General features: G+C 41.7%; 1 non-coding gene across 1 annotated transcript; it reads right to left on the bottom strand.

The window, feature by feature from the left end:
• Positions 1-13,110: 13,110 nt before the first annotated feature.
• Positions 13,111-13,192, bottom strand: Trnal-aag (transfer RNA leucine (anticodon AAG)). The gene has a single exon. It is a non-coding gene; the product is annotated as a tRNA-Leu (tRNA).
• Positions 13,193-19,435: the final 6,243 nt, after the last annotated feature.

The following is a 19,435-nucleotide window of genomic DNA, read 5'->3' as shown; positions in this document are numbered from 1 at the left end:
GCTCTTTTATAACAGTTACCAACATGCAAGTTGGTGACATAATTAGAAAAATAACTTTGGAGTAATCAACGTTTACACGACCTAACTTCGGCAATACTTCATATAATATGGGAAATGAAGGCTCGCATTAGATTAGGCCCATCCTTTCGTTATCAGACGGGCCTATTCAGTATCATCAAATTACGTATGTTCTTCTTTATGTAAATATTATCGTTGGTCAAAGTAAGATTCAAACTTTCCCATACACACACATTCATAATCATGAAATCAACGAGTATTAATTTAACAACTGGTATGCGACAATAATATTATCACTTAAAAGGTCACCTCCCACAAACGCACAGAACTTACATATTATAGCAATCTTTGGTTTACTGTCATTAAACGTTAGAATTGCTTGGATAGGGAGGCTCATTTTTTGTTAAATTTATATTTTTATTGTTTTGCTTCTCGTCTGGTGGATGATTTTTCAAAATAAGAAAGGAAGAAAAGGGGCGAAATAAATGAATACACAACAAATAAATGTTACGAAAAACAAGCGACGTTACATTTTCAACTACCTGGATAATTTTTTCTTTTCTTTTTTTGCACTTTAACTTATTTTAAAGTGTTTTTTAACTTAAAATAATGGTAATGTAAAGCCTCTTGAGTTAAAACAAAATAAAAATGGTGATATTATTTAAGCCATATTTGAGCCTCGATAATAGCTCAGAAATCAGAAATCAAAGTACTGATAGAAACGCATCCAAGAAATGTCACTATGATCACCTGAAGTTATGTGAGAACAAGAAGAAAGGCCGACATGCTACTTTTTATTCTCGATAATGACTCAAAAATTAAAAATTTAACAATTTACTAGTAAAACTCCACCCAATAAATGTTACCAAAGGCAAGATAAGTTACACTTCTACCTAACAAAAGAATATATTTGACTTTTACAAAAAAAACCAATTCGAACTTTTGCATCACATCAAAATAAATATTAAATTAAAATAAAATAAAAAATATGCTGGTAATTAATTCTCAAATCATGAAACACATTTTTAATATCTTTAAAATAGTTTTTTTAAAAATACACTTACATTTTATGTTGCTAAATTGTGAAGCCAAACTCTATCGAAGATATTAATTACCCTCAAATACTTTCAATTAGTGGTCTAGATTTTTACTGCCTTATATAGGGGAGTGAGATTGGTGGGCTCTAGACGGCATTGGCGCCGCCGTAGGAATCCCTTAGTATAAACATAAATGATACCGGCAGAATCAAAGAAAATCATACGGAAGCATGACATTTCACGAGTTAATTTCAAATTCAGTTCAAGGCCAATCCTTTTCACACCTTTCGCCATTCCTTGTCATATTTGCCAATGCCGAGTAAGGGAGCTGACAAAAACCTAACCAGACAAAATTCAACACTATTATATTCTACTTTTGATTTAATTAGCAATAATGTTTGATATTATTTTTCTTGACAAAATATTTCTTTAAATTTAAACAATTTTTTCAATACCTTGAAAATAAACTGCATTCTTCTAAAGGTTATCTAGCGAATTTTCGCAAAGTTTCAAGTTTTATTTTGTCGCAGACAAAATAAATTTAGATCTTCTTTTAATGTTATCATGATCTATAGAGGTTAGTTTTACTAATAATTTAAAAGGAATAAATATTTATCAACGGTATCAGCAATGAAAAATTCACATAATAAAATATTAAAAGTATCGGTTTTGGAATCGAAAATTAGGCACAAATTTTTCCGATTCCGATACCCCGAAAACTACCGATTTTCCGATTCCGGATTCCGATTTCGATTAATCGGTACAACACTATGAGAAACCATTAGAGAACACATCCAAGATGCCCCATGGACCGATATCTTCTCTCTTCCTGCTGAACAGAGTGTCTATGAGACAACTGAATGGTGCAAAGTGGGAATTGAAGCACATGTTCCCACACGGAAGTATTATAGCACGCCCCACTCACCCCCATGGTTCGCTACAGATTGTGCAGCTGCTATGGCACAAAGAGAGCATGCATTCCACCAGTTTGTACGTCATAAGTCAAATACAAATAGGCAAAATTTGTAGATGCTAGAAATCATTGTAAGAGAGAAATAGTGCCAGTCAAAAGGCTGCATGCGTAAATAATCAGGGAATGTATAGAATCACCAAAGATAGAGACTCGTCATTTCAGAAAAATCTATACTAGTGTAGTGAATAAAGGACAATCAGTAATTCCTCCAGTGAGCAACAACCAGAAGGCTGCATACACGGTAACGGAAAAGGTGGAACTGCTGTCCTGGCGATTGCCTCTAACTCCACCTTAGAGCCAACAAACAACTCCCTCCCAAATTTCCCTATGAGGACTAAAGCCACATTTGATGGTGTAAAAATCACCCCTTCTCATGCCTGCGATACATGATACATCCAAGTCCTTTGACAAAGTCTGGCACAAAGGGCTGCTAATGAAAATTAAATCGTACATTATAACTGGACATATATAATTAAATCCATCTTAGGTAATAAAAGCACACAGGTTGTCATTGATGGACATACATCCAAGTAGCATTGTAACCAAGTTATGGGGTTGATATGCCGTTATAGAGAAAGAGCCAAAAGAACGAAAAAATAGGACGATCAAATGACTCTTTGGTTAGAACAGACAAAGGAAAAAGTATGTCAAGAGATACTTATTGTTGTAACGGTCAGAGTTTGGAGTGAGCTGGCTGTTTATTTTGAAACACAGAATTCGAGATGAAATGACAGGCGGTTGTTTATTTTAGAAAACAAGGTTTGAAAGCTGATGACAGGCAAGTTTTCTTGTTGTAAACAAATACAAACTCGTGATGTTTAAAGGGCATTGATGGATATGTATATATTCCTCGAACACAGAGAAAAGAACAGAAGGAGAAGAGAGGAAGGGAGAAGAGAGAAAAAGAGAGAATTCGATTTTGGCGAATTCAGATGGTGTTAAAGTCGGGCAGAGATGGCTTTTGACTTAAAACACGTATCTCCAATGGCCGAAAAACTTATCTGAACTCGAGTCACAAGCTACCGTTTTAAAATAGCTACAGCCAACTTCCTTCAAACTCTGAAATATTATTAGACCATTATTATTGTGAATAAACCCAGATTAATTGTTTATTCGTGTGTGGAATCGTTTTTATTTCCTTTTTCACCACACTAAAATCCACGGCTCTCTTATCGGCGATGTTCGCCAGTAAGTGAGTACACAACGACAGGTCCAGAGTATAAATTTAGACGATCAATTGATAATTCTGTCACTACCCCATATCAGCAACATTAAAACGGCTAAGAATTATCACCGGCAGTGGTCACTGGAAGGACGAAAATAGTGAATGCAAACCGCCAGAGTCGGGTCGTTTTCAGGCTGCCGTAATTGGAGTGGAAGAGTTCTGAGGTCGACGATCGTCTCAACCGACCGGCTGAAGGGGGTGACATTTGGTGGCCGTTGACCAAGGATTATCGAAATCAGGAAGAAGGTGTGTTAGTTAACCAGGCAGACGAATTCAAAACTAAACGAAGAAAAACAGGAGGTTTACTGTTTACAACAGGTGGGACCTCCCAACAAGCGAGCCAACAAAAGCAGCGCAGAATCAACAACATCTCAGCGATCAGGTAGGAAACCACCTTATTTTCGTTCTTATCACTTTCTTTTGCTTGTCGGTATTCGTTTTTGGACTTCTTGTGGGCTTTTTCAAAGAGCGCTTATATTTTTTTTTGTTTTGTCTATTGTTATTTAATACGTAATCCGCTAGGACTACTACCATGACCAATGAAAACGGTAGGTCTGTAGAGGAGTTAGGGCGTAGGATTGAAGAAGGGGGACGGCTAACCCCAAAACCTAACGTAACGGGATCCTGGGTCCCACTGTTCACAGGTTTGGCTGTGGAGTTGGGACCCTGGCTCAAAGCAATAGAGAAGAAAGGGCGCATCTATAACCTGTCGGATGCCGATATGATTTCACTGGCATACGACTATACCGAGGATGCTGCTTCAGAATGGATTGGAGAGTATTTGGATAAATACAAATCTCAAACCAACTGGAAGATGTTTGAAAATGACATCCAGCGGCACTTCGGCAGTCACTCGAGACGAACGGAGGCAGCTCGAGCGCTGGTAGGTGTGAGGCAGAGGTGTGGCGAATCCATCGCTCACCTAGAGGGACGCATGAGCGTTTTCGCTAAGGTAGCTTACCCAGATCAAGATCGGAGAAATGATCCGGGTACCCAGGCCCAGCTGGCAGAGTTCTTCACGGACGCTTTGAGCAATTCCCTGTTGCGTGAGGACGTGGCAAGGGCACAGCCTAACAGCGGGCATTTGTGGGACAGTTGTAGAAAGAGGAAAAGTAAGGTTAAGAATCCTTCGAATAAGGATAGAGATGGGATTAGGTTATGTAAAATATGGTCCGAAGATGACGAACTCACCTGCAACATTGAAATAGAGGGCAGAACGTTCAGAGCGTTGATAGACACCGGATCGGAAGTCTCAGTCATTAGTTCTTTAGAGTTGCAAAGACTAAGACTCCCCGCTGACCGATTTATGTCGACTAAAGTGAACGCGTTTCAGGCAGATGGGGGTAGATTAGATTAGATTGGATGCTGGAAGTAAAGATAAAGGTGGGCGAGACTGAGACATCCCACACATTGTATGTAGCACCAAAAATGACCCACGACGTGATACTGGGAGGAGACTTTAATCAGAGAGAGAGGAAAGCTGTATTAAAATTCGACCCTCCAAAGTTAATCCTTGGGGAGGAAGAGATTATCTTAGGTAGCACGAGGCTCACTCAAGTGGATCTTGTGTCTCGTGAAGATTCAAAGATTCCACCTAGAACAGCGGTGACGAGCTGGGGTGAGATAGAAGGGGCTATAAAGGATAGCGAAGCCATTTATCAGGTTTTACCCCTTCCCTACATAGAAGAGGACGAGGACGTGACCGTGTTACCAGCATTAGTGCAGGAAGGTCAGGCGAAGAATTTTCCGGTAGTGGTAGCCAATACGAGTCTGAAGACGGTTAACATTAAATCAGGAACTAAGTTGGGCAGAGCTTCAGTGTTAACATTAAAAACTAGAGTGAGGCGCGAAGGAATGCCTGTAGAGAGTGAAGTGGTTAGTGACAAGGTAAAATTAGACTGCCCTGACCAATACCGAGAGAGATTAGAAAGACTATTTAAAGCTAATAAGCGAGTGTTAGCTAATTCAGATAAGGAATTAGGTAAGACGCATACAGTAAAAATGTCGATTGACACAGGAGACCACCAACCAATAAAAATGAGGCCGTACAGAACGCCTATTTGGAAGAGAGAGTTGGTTGAGAAAGCAGTGAAGGAGATGGGAGAGGCTGGAATTATTGAGCCATCTCAATCACCTTGGGGTTTCCCAGTAGTAATAGTAGAGAAAAAGGATAGGGGAAATAGATTTTGCGTAGATTTTAGAGAACTTAATAAGATAACAAAATCTAATGCTTATCCTCTGCTCTTGATAGACGATATTTTAGCGATGCTAGGGAAGGCTACATGTTTTTCCTCCTTAGATTTAAGATCAGGTTACTGGCAAGTGGCAGTAAACGAGAAGGACAAACCTAAGACGGCTTTCTGTTGTCATATGGGGTTGTTCCAGTTCCGTGTTATACCGTTTGGGCTAGCAGGAGCTCCTGGTGTTTTTCAATCATTAATGGCAATAGTGTTGAGAGGATTTGAACATTTTGCCATGGCATATTTGGATGACATCTTAATATTCTCAAAAACTCCGGAAGAGCACTTTAAACATCTACAGGCTGTGTTAGATCGTCTAAAATATCATGGCTTGAAATTAAAGATGGAAAAGTGTCAATTTATGAGGAAAGAGACTAAATATTTAGGATTCATCATAGACCAATCTGGAGTAAGGCCAGATACTGATAAAGTAAAAATTATAAGGGCGATGCCAGAACCTCAAACAGTTAGACAAGTTAGAGCATTTATAGGAACTGTAGCTTATTACAGAAGGTTCATAGCAGGATTCTCTAGAATAGCTATACCACTAATTAATCTAACGAAGAAATATGCAAGGTTTGATTGGACCGAGGCGTGTCAGAAAGCATTCGATACGTTAAAGGCCGAACTGACATCCATCCCTTTATTGATTTATCCCGATCTGAACAAGCCTATGGTCTTATATACGGATGCTAGTGATACGTGTGTGGGAGCGTGCTTGACTCAGCCATGTGAAGAAGCAGAAGCTGTAATCCCGGGAATAAAGGACGAAATGCCTATCTACTTTCTCTCTCTCACAAATTGACAAAGACCCAACAGAAGTGGCCCGTGATTGAAAAAGAGGCCTATGCCATCGCGTACGCTTTGCAAAAGCTGCATTTCTATTTATCGGGTGCGACGTTCGTAATAAAGACAGATCACCGTCCATTACAGTACTTGTTTGATGCTGAATGGAAGAATCGAAAGGTGCAACTGTGGGCTATGCAACTGAGTGGCTACGACTGTAAAATAGAGTACCTGTCCGGGAAAGAAAACACGTGTGCAGACTTATTATCTAGAATTCTCGAAGCAGTAGAGGAAGAAGCTGACGCTAGTGATCATAATCTAGTCAGTGATAATAACTATAGAATTTTCGTACTTAACTCCCAGTAATTGCAGAATAAGCCCCCAGAGATAGAAGATGAAATAGAGTCGGAAGAAGATGACTCTGAAGAAAACGATTCCGATAAGTGGGAATCGATAGACCTGAAACTACTTAAGTTAGAAGCGAGAAAAGACGAAGAATATAGTATACTTAAGAAATCGCTCGTAGAAGGAAAATTACCGCCCTCAAAATCGAGGAAATACCTATTAGAGGATGATCAGGTATATTATGTAAATGGGGAAGAGAAGAATCCAACGCTACGCTTGTGTGCCCAGATGGTCGTGTGAGGACTAGTTTAGTGCAGGTAGCGCATGACGGGGTGGGTCATGTAGGTATTGATAAAACTTACTCGATTTTAGCGAAGAAATATTATTGGCCTGGTATGTATAAACATATCCACTCCTATGTGACAGAGTGTGTTACTTGTCAGAAGCGGGCAGTAAAAGGAGCTAAGACACCCCTAATAGAGACTGATATTCCCTCATATCCATTTGAGAAGTGGAGTATGGATGTCTCAGGGCCATATAATATTAGCAATAAGGGAAATAAGTATATAGTCAGCATGGTCGATTGGTTAACGAGTTGGGTAGAGGCATTCCCAGTGCAAAGGAAGGATGCACAGACCATGGCGGAGATACTAATGAATGAGATTTTCCCTAGGTATGGTGTCCCACGTGTGTTAGTGACAGACAACGGCGGAGAATTCGTAAATGCCGTTGTAAAAGAAGTGACGGGATATTTGGGAATAAAGCATGTTACCACCTCTCCATACCATCCACAGAGCAATGCAAAAGTAGAGAGATTCCATAGGTCTTTGGGAGATACGCTGTCAAAGCTATCAGAGGATGAAGTCGAGAATTGGGACTTGTTCTTGAATCAGGCCTTGGCAGCGGCCAGATTTTCACATAACGATACGACTAAATTCTCTCCATATTACCTGGTACACAGTAGAGATGTAGTGCTACCATTGGACAATATCCTACTACCAAAAAAAAGGTATACTGGGGAAGAAAATCATAAGAAAATGATTGAGCAACAGCATTCTCTGTTTAGTCAAGTGCGTCGAGGGATTAGGGCAGCACAGAAAAAACGTAACAAAAGAGTCAATGATGGAAAGGTCAAGAAAACATATGACGTTGGCGACCCAGTATACTACAGAGCACAGGTTAGAAAAGGAAAATTAGATCCTAGATGGAAACCGTACTATAGGATAGTAAAACAAACGGGACCAGTGACATATAAAATATGGGATCAACTGACGAATAGAACGAAGAGGGTTCACGCGTCATACATCTGTGAAGCCAATATTAGGGAGTGGAAAATGCCTAATATACAGACAGATAGACCTGTAAGGAAAGCCACCCTGATAGATCCGGAAGGAGATTGGGAAGATACGGATAGGTGGGCTGATGAGGTAGCGGATGAACAGGAGTTAGAGTTAGAAATTGAGGTAGAGAATACCGACTCGCTACCAGAGATAACAACTACGCCTCCAGATTCGGAAGGTTGGGAATCTGAAGATGATATTCCACTATCGGTACTGAGAGATAGAGAGGCTGGTAATGAGAATAGGGCTGAAGAATCAGAGAGCAATGCGATTCCGTCGACACAGCCCCCAGAGGTAATAGGCGATGTTAGGGGACCTAGACTTTTGCGAAGCAGTGTAAGACGACCTATCAATGTTATCTCTAAAACGGGGAAAGTTACAAATAGCGATGAAGAAGATAAGGAAGACGAAGAGGATGAAACTGATTCTTTCGTTAAGTTATTTATGGAACTGGAATTGAGTGACTAAAAATAAAATGGAACAAATAGTAAAGGAACGTTACTATGTGCATTTGTAGGATGCGGCGTCTAATAATGATGATGGCGGTGATGGTTGGATTGACAGTAGCGTTACGCCACACACACAGTACGGTATTTAAGAAGACCAGCGAGGTAACGATTACTCATTCTAAGTGGATCCTGACGTTCGTCATTGATCTGAGAGCGTATCGGAAGGTTCAAATGGAACTAGAAGACGAAGTTAACTTAGCAGCGTACTTAAAGCTGCAGATGCAAAAAAATCAATCAAAACTTGGGATAAATTCTAATACAGCGTTATTTGCATCACTAGGAGGACGGTTAGATAAGATGAAACAAAGACTCCGATACATTGGAGGATATTTTAGGGATATTGGATTGCTAGCAGCAGATGGGACCCAAAAACGAGTTAGAAAGAGATCTATACTTCCTTTCGTAGGTAAAGCACTACACATATTATTCGGGACCGTATCGGAGAGTGACACAGAAGTATTAGAAAGGCATATAAGTAGTTTAGAGGAAAATCAACAGAAGATAAAGCACGTCATAGAGGAAAGCTTATCAATAGTGAACGTTACTAGATACGAACTGACAGAACATAGACAAAGAATAAACTGGCTATCCCATACAGTCGTCAGCCTAAACGAAAGTTTGACTTTTATGGCTAGAAGAATAAGTATGGTAGAGGTTGTAACTAAGCAAATACTGGAACTGATGACGATGACAAACCAACTCGACTCATCAATTCAGTTATTGACAGTGGCAATGGAACATGTTAGGACACAATTAGATTTACTTTCATTAGCGCACATGTCACCGAGCATCATACCCCCAAAGACTTAAAAACAATACTTGGGATGCTTCAGGCAGACTTGCCACATACTTTACGCTTACCAGTAGATCCAAAGAAGAGTCTATGGGAATATTATAAAACCTTGAGTTGTGCTACGATGTTACAAAATGATAAGATTTACGTAATGGTTGAGTTACCTTTATTGGATAGAAATAGCGACTTCGAAGTATTTAACGTAATTAATTTACCGATACCGTTTCCTACTAATGTCACTGAGAGGAGAGCAGTAGCAAGGTACAAAGTTGAAACCGAAGGAATAGCTTTTAACCCAGCCCGAACCAAATTCATAGTGTTGTCACCTAGCGAAGCACTAGCGTGTAGCATGAATGCACTAAGAGTTTGTGCAGTAGAAAGTCCCATCTATGCAACTAACGGACACAAGTTATGCGTAGTTCAATTATTCCAAGGTTATGAGGAGGGGATCGATAAATATTGTGGAGCAGAGGTGTCGATTGATATACTAACCCCCCAAACTATACATCAATCTGATGGTGTTTGAGCAGTTGCCTCAACTAGTGAACGGAAGTTGTCGAAGGTCTGTAAGGGACGGCAACAAGGGGAAATACTTATTCATCCACCTATGACCATTATAGATCTACCTATGAGTTGCGCAGCGTTTGGCCCAACTCTAGAGATCTTGCCGTCCTACAGATTTAAAGAGAAGTTTGAACTCAGAAATGACTTTCTGTCATTAACTAGAATACCGCGTGTAAATTGGTCAAAGGTATGGACACCTATCACTAAGGAATTTCCGAAGATAGAAGCTCGCGAAATTCCACCTCTTTTGAAACTGGACGGAAAGATCGATATGAGCGAGTTATTAGATGAGTTACGAGCAGTGAAGGATGGTAATGAACCAGAAAAATGGCGATGGGAAAAAGTAAGTAAATGGTTAAATCCTACACTAATCATCTTGGTCGTGATAATGATAATAGCTTTTCTAGTGTATGGGAAAATGAGAGTTAGCTACATCAATAGCCTCCTAAGGGCTGGAAAAGATGCTAATAAAATAGATAAGGACGAGAGTAACCCTCAATTAGAGCGCTTAAAAGGAAAAGTCCATTCGTTGTTTGAAATGAATAGGGATGAGCATGAAGTGAGGGACGCTACCGTGGTTTCTGATAAAACCACCAGACCTGATCAATCTGGTACAGAATCAAGACTACCAGTGAACCCCGCATCTAATACCCTACCAACGTTGGAGATACATATGTGAAGAAGCCAGATAACCAAGAAAGAGCCATGGAATGAAATCCGAGGAAAAATGGACTATTGACTAAATAGTTGCATGCATTGAAATGTGTATATGTATATATATATATATATATATATATATATATAAATTAATGAGGTTTATGGACAATCGTATGAACTGAAAGCAGATTTGAAAAACGCTAAACTCTAAAAGAGAACTTTTTGCATGTGCATGAATGATACAGTTTTTTTTTCTTTAAAAACGAATCCAATTGATGAACTATTATAAATTGTAAAACCACAAAGAGCCATGGTATTAAGGCCCAGAAAGAAGAAGTGGGTTAGAAAAAATATTGAGTCCAATATTGTTTCTTTTAAGTGGGGGAGGTATGTAACCAAGTTATGGGGTTGATATGCCGTTATAGAGAAAGAGCCAAAAGAACGAAAAAATAGGACGATCAAATGACTCTTTGGTTAGAACAGACAAAGGAAAAAGTATGTCAAGAGATACTTATTGTTGTAACGGTCAGAGTTTGGAGTGAGCTGGCTGTTTATTTTGAAACACAGAATTCGAGATGAAATGACAGGCGGTTGTTTATTTTAGAAAACAAGGTTTGAAAGCTGATGACAGGCAAGTTTTCTTGTTGTAAACAAATACAAACTCGTGATGTTTAAAGGGCATTGATGGATATGTATATATTCCTCGAACACAGAGAAAAGAACAGAAGGAGAAGAGAGGAAGGGAGAAGAGAAAAAAAGAGAGAATTCGATTTTGGCGAATTCAGATGGTGTTAAAGTCGGGCAGAGATGGCTTTTGACTTAAAACACGTATCTCCAATGGCCGAAAAACTTATCTGAACTCGAGTCACAAGCTACCGTTTTAAAATAGCTACAGCCAACTTCCTTCAAACTCTGAAATATTATTAGACCATTATTATTGTGAATAAACCCAGATTAATTGTTTATTCGTGTGTGGAATCGTTTTTATTTCCTTTTTCACCACACTAAAATCCACGGCTCTCTTATCGGCGATGTTCGCCAGTAAGTGAGTACACAACGACAGGTCCAGAGTATAAATTTAGACGATCAATTGATAATTCTGTCACTACCCCATATCAGCAACATTAAAACGGCTAAGAATTATCACCGGCAGTGGTCACTGGAAGGACGAAAATAGTGAACTGCAAACCGCCAGAGTCGGGTCGTTTTCAGGCTGCCGTAATTGGAGTGGAAGAGTTCTGAGGTCGACGATCGTCTCAACCGACCGGCTGAAGGGGGTGACAGCATAACATTAATGCGGGAGGATCTCAAGGATCGATCCTTGGACCATTATTATTCCTGATATTCAAAAATATTGTGTCCGAGATGGGTATATTTGCTGATGATACAATGCTCTATAACATGAATTAGGGAAGCAAAGATGTAAATAAATCTAAGACACTGGAAAAATCATTAGAAAATGACCTCCAGACCATAGGTGAATCGGGATGCAAATGGATGGTAATATTTAATGCTAGGAAAACTAAGCTGCTCTCCTTTAACAATTACAAGACACCTCTGAAACCGATTATATCGATGAAAAAAAAACACCCTACCTGAGAATTCTACCTTTAAACTCCTTTTCTGGGACTATTTTACCATATTTTACTTTGTGGGCAATATGAACTGGAACAAATGCATAGAGAACATTGCAAAGACTGTTGCAAAGATGGTGGGTTCCCTCTATCGAGCTAAAAGACTACTCACACCTGAGGGTATCTGGTACCTCTACAAAGCCACCATTCACCCATGCATGGAGTGCTGTTGCCACATCTGGGCTGGTGCATCTACCACTAGTCTCTCCATCTTGGATAGGTTCCAAAAAAGAGTTGTCAATCTAATCTGTCCCATTTTATCAACTGAGCTCCAGCTCTTGTCCCAGCGTCACAATGTTGCATCTTTGTGCCTGTTTTAATGGAATGTGTTCTGATGAACTCGTTATACTTGTACCCCGTACATATCTCCGACAAACCCGTTCAGCAATAAGATCTCACCCTTTCACTGTTGAGGTCCCTAGATACTAAAAAGCTTTCTATTCTAATAGTTTCTTCCCTTGAACAGCTGGACTTTGGAATTCCCTTCCCATTACCTGCTTTCCTGGTCGTACTGATATGCAGAAGTTTAAATGTAACATAAACCGACATCTTGCTAATCTTTCCTAGACATGGTCTCAAAAAGTAGCCTTTTTCGTCCAAGTGGTGATATGCCTTGTTAGGAGTTAACATTAAATAAATAAATAGAACTAGTAGAATGTATATGTGAGTATATTTATCATACAAGTGAATGTTAGGAATAAAAAATGATATACATGAAAAGTAATTATAAAATGCTGAATAAGTGTGGGGGATGGTATATGGATCTGCAGAATAGATTTCCACATAGCAGTCAAGGAGTCGGGAGCCGGCGTCGGGAGTCAAAGTTGGAGTTTAAGATAGAAAATGAGTCGGAGTCGGCATTTTAGGAATTCAAGGGGTCGGATGCGGAGTCGGACTTTCACCATCCGACTGCGCAACCCTAGTTGTAAGATCAAAACTTGAGCGGAATTGAGTAAAAACAGTTATGGATGTAATTTAAACGTTACACATGATAGCGGTGGGATTCGAACCCACGCCTCCGTAGAGACTGGTGCCTTAAACCAGCGTCTTAGACCGCTCGGCCATGCTACCTACCTTACACTGTAGTTATTTCGCGTTTTCATCACACTCACTTTGCATTTCAAACTTTGACAAGATTTCATCTAAACTTTAATCATTTCATTATACGACCAAATTGCTCATATACGTGGTTTTAACCCATTTTTCCGTCGGAATTCATGGCAAAAGTGTACACTATTGGCAGTGGTGGGATTCGACCCCACGACTCCGAAAGGACTGGTGTCTAAAAACAGTGCCTTAGACCGCTCGGCCAAATTTTAGCCAATAAACTTCCGCATATGATATATCTTTGAACTATGAGTGTGACGTCATCTTTAAAATCATATGCCATTATCGAAATTATGACGGAGTTTGAAATTCCAATATTTCCAGGCATGTTGTATGGATCTGAAGCGCTTTTATAACCGTAACCAACATGCAAGTTGGTGAACTAATTAGAAAAATAACTTTGGAGTAATCAACGACTTAACTGTAACGAAAAAGTGTAAGGAAAAATTCAAGATGGCGCCCGACTCTCTCTTTAACACGGTAAGATATCTTTAACACGGCACAAGAAGCAACAGCCACACGATTCCCCAGCCAACTCAATCGTCACTCCCCCACGTCTTTCCCCTCACCCGCTTTTATCGTCGTTCTAGGCCAGCTAAATTTGCATATTCCGAGAATTCGTGTGACTTTGCGAGACATCATACTTTATAAAAGACGGCGGCCGTCATCTTGGTCTTTCTTTTCTATTTTTGGTCGGTAACGCTGAGCTGGTCTTGAGGTAAGTCTTTTTCCCCTCATCCGTCTCTCCCACGTACCCACACAACACGCAAACACGCAAATCTCTTGGATGCACGTTACACTCCCCCCTGATCCGATGATCACATAGAGAGCACTGGGGGGGAGCCTTTTAGTGCGTGTGCTTCTGCGAAGAGGTACATTCACTGTTTCAGATTCAGGCTCTGGATCTGGTTCCGCCTCATCAGATGAAGTATCGCTATCAGTCTCTGGAAGGGGCTCACTGAATCCGTGCATTGGCAGCTCATCGCTAGACGCCTCACTGCTTTCTTCTGTAGTTGTGTGATACACCTCGGTAGCTGGGCGAAGATCTCGCACATGTCGTGGGGTTTCATCGACCAAAACAGACTGCTGGCTAATCACTCCAGATATTTGTCCTCGCTTAAACTTGTCGGTGCACCGATTTCCTGGAGGCCGCACCCACACTGGATCTCCCACTTCATATCTGTTATATGTTCCCTTGTCGGTTGGCTGCATAGTGTTGATTCCCTTCACTCCGACTCGGTACGTGTAAATAGCATTCGCAGGTGCGGTTGAAGGGACGTCCCGTCCTTTGGCGTAATGTTGTACCAATATGTTGCTTCCGCAATAGTACATCGCTTCCTGGCAGCAATTCTCTTGATGCTGCGATGGCTTCTTTCAGCAATGCCATTTCCTGACGGCACATGCGCACATCGCAACCGTAGTCGGACGCCCCACTCATCTAACAACTGCCGAACTTGCTGGCTACAAAACGCTGCATCATTGTCAGTCAGGAGCTCTTCCGGCGCACCTCGCTCAAAAAAAATGGATGATAGGTGGCGAACAACATTTGCTGAATCCTGTCTGGTCATCTGCCGCCACACCGCAAATCTCGTAGGCCCGCAATCAAAGAGAGTTAGAAAGGGCTTGCCACTGTAATGGGTAATATCCATGGCCAGCCGCTGCCACACACTCTCAACTTCCAAGCGACCCTTCTGCCATCGCTCTGGTGCAGGATCAATAGACTGGCAAGCCTCACAATTTCTGACGATCTGTCTGACATCCATCTTGGTCACTGCTGGGTATGCACGCCTCACAAAATAAAGGGTCCTCTTGATGTCCGCTCTGTGCATGAATTTTTTGTATTTGACATGGGTCGATTGCAACTGCACAAGATCGAGCAGTAATCTCCATTCCCATCTTTGCGGCTTCATACCATTTGTGAGGTACACGGGTCAGTTGGTCAGCACGATTACAATGTGATGGAACCAGAGTGACGCTCAGTGATAGCCCATATTCAGATACCAGGTTTTTTAGCGTGTCTAGCCTTCTCCGTATTAACATTTCGCTTGCTGCCTTGGTACGGATTCGTGTCCGTCCTGAAAGTGTGTCAGACACCCAGTGGTAGACACAGAGAGAATCTGTGTACAAGGTCAACTTCTTAGACTGCCACTGCAGGGCCAGATTTACCCCCTTTACAACAGCGTCCAGCTCTGCCAGGTTGATATGCTGAGAATCTGTTACGGGCTGCAGCCAACACGCATCCTCGAACACGTTTCCTCCTTGCTCCAACGATACTCCCAACGCCAAAGAACTGGCATCAACCCACACACCTATGTTGTCTCCGTCAACACACCACCGCCCACAGGCAGGGTCCTTCTTATTCACTCTCTCCAGTGTCTCTTTAATCATCAGAGTTAGTAGGACATCATCGGATATGTCATCCCAACCCGTGGTTGTTAAATTTGCTCTGCGTTTAATCACACCAACAGCTGCGCGGAGCCAGCCACAGACCGGTAAGTGACCAACAAGTTTTCACACCAAGAAAAAACGGTCCGCCTTGTAACGAGGTTGGGGATGCTTGGAATTTCACTGCCACGCCTCCATTGTAGGGTGCCATCTTCTTCATAAACATCCAATCCCAATACACGTGCTCCTTCCCTTAAACGTTCGGGATTCTTGCATTCCAGACCAAACTGAGCCAACTTTTCTTTGACACACGACGCAGACTGTACATCTTCATTGACGTATACGTCATCAATGTAAGCTGACGTTGAGTCCCTCATGGGCTTTTCTTGGGACAATACTGTGTTGACAATAGTCTTCATGATCTGTGGTGCCACATTTAGGCCAAAGCCAAGGCGTGTAAGGCAGTACCTCTGCCCCTGGAACCAAACTGTCTGGAACGGCCACAACGTCTCATCAACTCGCACCTGTAAATAGGCTTTTCGCAAATCCAATATCGAGACATTAGTGCCTTTCTGACGCCATTCCTTCAACTTACTGGCGCATACGTCAGCATCGGCAGTGTAGGCTTCAATATGCTTGTTAAGCTCCCTATAGTCCAGCACGGGCCGTACTTTCGACTTGTTATGCTGGACTACTGCCATCAAGGGTATTAGACCCTTGGGAGGCCCAAGCTTGTCCTCAGGGTAGGGGATTAACCAACCATCTTGGATCCACGCCTTTAGTTCCCTTTCGTATTCTGCTCGGGCCTCACTGGATATAGGGTACTCTACAACCCCATTCTTGAGTTTAGTCGGTGCCATTCCCTCGGTCCACTTCCAAGATGCAATCCAGGCCCTCTTGCGCGAGTCGTAGTCCACTGTAAAATCCGGCCGATCGATATGGAGCGCTGCACACAATGAATCGCACCTTTCCATCCCGATGAATTGCGACTCCCCCCAGCGCCTTGATGGCATCGTATCCGAGCAACAGGTCAAGCCCCAAGAGATTTCCTTGGGTCACGAGCACATTGATCTTAGTGGCTGCACCGGTGTCCGTGTAGATCTTGACAGTTCCAGCTCCACAGCATGTCTGGGTCTCGCCTCCTATCGTGGTGACTTTGATCTTCCTCTTAGTCCAACTTGGACACAGCCTGGTGCTCACTATAGTATGCGAACAGCCTGAGTCGAGAAGTGCTGATCAGGGTATCCTGTTTATGTAGACGGTCATTACTGGTTGCGCCTTGTTCAAATTTTGTTCGGGGAGCTGGGCGGCGCTGACGTCCTCTCCCCTGATACGTTTCACGCACAGTTTTGGGCTAGATGCCCCAAACCGCCACACTTAAAACAGCGCACACGCCCCCTGTTGGTGCAATTCCTTGCAAAATGTCCGCGTCGGCCGCAGCGAAAACATTTCCCATTGCTTGCAGGGTTCTGATTCGGAATCTCCCGAGCGCCAATCTGGCCTGTCTGTGTCGCCATCACAACTGGTTCCCCCAGGTCCTCCTCATCTTTGATGATGGCTCGAGCACGTTCCATCAAGTGTTCCATGGTCGTTGTTGAAACGCTGGTTGAGGCTCTCAGTAGCTGCTTCACCCGAGTGGGAAGGCCCGCCACAAACGCGTACGCAAGCGTCCGCTCCGACACCCCTCCACCGAACAGAACTGCGAGTTTCTTTAACTCAGCGAAGAAAACGTCCATGCTTTCCTCCGGTAGAAGTTTTCGGGAAGCAAATTTTTCATAGGCCGTACAAGGATCCATGGCAAATGCCTTGTACAGCGCAGCTTTAATTGCGGTGACATCTCCCTTTTCGGCAGCACTGAGTTGCTGATATACACTCAAGGCACCCCCAGCCAATCTCAGGGGAATCACAGTGTGTACCCTTTTCACCTCACAAAGGTCACACGTCAGCTCGACCCTTTCAACCCAGTCGACGATGGACGTGGACCCGTCAAACTCGGGTATGAGCTTTAAGTCAAATTTCGACTCGGTCATAGTCCTAGAGGCCAAATGGCCGAAATAGCTTGTAACGAAAAAGTGTAAGGAAAAATTCAAGATGGCGCCCGACTCTCTCTTTAACACGGTAAGATATCTTCAACACGGCACAAGAAGCAACAGCCACACGATTCCCCAGCCAACTCAATCGTCACTCCCCCACGTCGTTCCCCTCACCCGCTTTTATCGTCGTTCTAGGCCGGCTAAATTTGCATATTCCGAGAATTCGTGTGACTTTGCGAGACATCATACTTTACAAAAGACGGCGGCCGCCATCTTGGTCTTTCTTTTCTATTTTTGGTCGGTAACGCTGAGCTGGTCTCGAGGTAAGTCTTTTTCCCCTCATCCGTCTCTCCCACGTACCCACACAACACGCAAACACGCGGGCGCTTATCTCCTGGATGCACGTTACAATATGTTCGGCAATACTTCATATAATATGGAAATGAAGGCTCGCATTAGATTAGGCCCATCCTTTCGTTATCAGACGGGCGTATTCAGTATCATCAAATTACGTATGTTCTTCTTTATGTAAATATTATCGTTCGTCAAAGTAAGATTCAAATTTTCCCATACACACATTCATAATCATGAAATCAACGAGTATTAATTCAATTTGTATGCAATAATAATTTTTTTTTCTTTTTGGTCATCCATACTTCCACTAAGACTATATTCTTCTTTCAATTATGTATCTTTTCCAATTTAATTATTCTCTCTATAAGCAGAGCTTAATTGTAACATTCTGGAAAAGTAATTCAGCTGTTGCGTTAGTGTCTATATTCTCGTGTTCCCTTGATATCCACGCACAGATATGCCGCTCAAGAAAAAAATGTCGGCAACTGACGCATTTTTTTTTCTATTCTTTTTATTATTTAAATTTCTGTGAATGATGCGGTGTATGTTATTTGAATAAATATTTAGTTTATTACTTACAGAACGGTTTTCTTTTCATTTAATGAGCTTTTGTTAAAGATTATTATAAGTTTTCTAAATTATCTCAACTCCTATAAAAAGAGCCAAAAGACTGTTCAGCAGCTCGCAGGCAAAGAAAGTAGAGTTGTTTGGTAAGATGAAAAGAAAAACATACAAGGTGTATGTATCAACCAGAGGTTTTTCTTCGGCTCCGACCCCAGTATTGTTGGGGAGGCTTGTTTTTTTTTTGGTTGAGCTGTGCAGTTGTAGGAGTTTATTGCAAATCGCCTGAGGTCCTCCTACCTGGAGATATCCAATGGGGCTACCCATGCATATTTGCAGGCTAGTGTAGTCTTTCCCTAGGGCGCTGGATTTTCAAATCCCACTTTCCTGACTATATGTCACATTTTCCCACCATGGAAAGGAAGTAAACCTCGCTCGCCTCACCTTTACCTTTTAATGGAAGTTAGGTTCAGTTTGAAAAATCATGTTGTAAATGTAGTTTACTTACATAAATGGACTACAGTAGAGAAAAAATCCTCAAATTGAAAATTAGAAAAATTATCATGATTAATCTATATATATAAAAGCGAAAATGTGTGTATGTATGTATGTATGTATGTATGTATGTATGTATGTATGTATGTACGTGTGTTCGCTTTTTGTGTATGTCTGTAAAAGGCTTTGTTCACTGGACTTTTCGGTCGGCTCATTCCTTCTTAAAACTTTGTATATCACGTCTAAATGGTAATATACATGAGTTACGAACAGAGTCGCCTGTTTATTTAATTTGCCCGACTTTCACGCGTTATTTTTTTCCAGATTTTTAGAGCGTTCCGTGTATCTTTCACTTTTCAGTATAAAACAAGCGAAAACT

This window comes from Euprymna scolopes, chromosome 29 (genome assembly GCF_053919585.1).
Source record: "Euprymna scolopes isolate OS-2025 chromosome 29, ASM5391958v1, whole genome shotgun sequence".
Lineage (NCBI taxonomy): Eukaryota > Metazoa > Mollusca > Cephalopoda > Sepiida > Sepiolidae > Euprymna > Euprymna scolopes.
This window is presented reverse-complemented; position numbering and strand designations above follow the sequence as displayed.